We start from the raw sequence: 1,088 nt of genomic DNA, 5'->3' as shown, positions 1-1,088 counted from the left end.
TCTCCTCCTCATTTTTTTCCCTTCCAGAGGGACTAGACAGGTCTAGAATCAGATATCTGAAACTCCCTAGTAAAGTAAGTGTCTCTGGGATCCTCCCTCATACTGATCTACCTGTGAGAATGGAGATACTGCTTTTTAGACACCTCAGTAGAGTTCCCCTCTTGAGAGCACATTGGTAAAAAACAACAGAAGAGAGGACAGAGGCCGACCAGCAAGGCCCAGCTCCCTGAAAGAGTAGTTACCTGCCATGTGGCTCATCACCATGCCCTCTGACCTGGCCAAGAAGAAAGCAGCCAAAAAGAAGGAAGTTGCCAAAGCCCGACAACAGCCCAGAAAGGGACATGAGGAAAATAGAGATGCTGTCACAGAACCACAGGTGGCAGAGGAGGAAAATGAGGCCAATGGCAGAGAGAGCACAGAAGTGGATTTGTTGATCAAGGAACTTGAGGACTTTGAGATGAAGAAAGCTGCTGCTCGAGCTGTCACTGGTGTCCTGGCCTCTCACCCTAATAGTACTGATATCCACATTATCAACCTGTCACTCACCTTTCATGGTCAAGAGCTCCTCAGTGACACCAAACTGGAATTAAACTCAGGCCATTGTTATGGCCTCATTGGCTTAAATGGAATTGGAAAGTCCATGCTGCTCTCTGCTATTGGGAAGCATGAAGTGCCCATACCTGAGCATATCGACATCTACCATCTGACTCTAGAGATGCCTCCTAGTGACAAGACACCCTTGCAGTGTGTGATGGAAGTTGACACAGAGCGGGCCATGCTGGAAAAGGAGGCCGAGCAGCTGGCTCATGAGGACATGGAGCGTGAGAAGCTCATGGAGCTCTATGAACGCTTGGAGAAGTTGGGTGCCGATAAGGCAGAGATGCGGGCATCACAGATCTTGCATGGACTGTGTTTCACACCTGCCGTGCAGCGCAAGAAACTGAAAGACTTCAGTGGAGGCTGGAGAATGAGGGTCGCCCTTGCCAGAGCTCTCTATTTGGCCCTTCATGCTGCTCCTGGACGAGCCCACCAATCACCTGGACCTAGACGCCTGTGTGTGGTTGGAAGAAGAACTAAAAACTTTTAAG

The 1,088-nt window shown here is 49.6% G+C and overlaps 1 pseudogene; it reads left to right on the top strand.

The window, feature by feature from the left end:
* Positions 1–220: 220 nt before the first annotated feature.
* LOC102475820 (ATP-binding cassette sub-family F member 2-like) overlaps positions 221–1,088 on the top strand; it is a 2,102-nt pseudogene continuing 1,234 nt past the window's right edge.

This window comes from Tupaia chinensis, unplaced genomic scaffold (genome assembly GCF_000334495.1).
Source record: "Tupaia chinensis unplaced genomic scaffold, TupChi_1.0 Scaffold148665_1, whole genome shotgun sequence".
Lineage (NCBI taxonomy): Eukaryota > Metazoa > Chordata > Mammalia > Scandentia > Tupaiidae > Tupaia > Tupaia belangeri.
The sequence above is the reverse complement of the archived record's forward strand: the minus strand, read 5'-3'. Positions and strand labels throughout refer to the sequence as shown.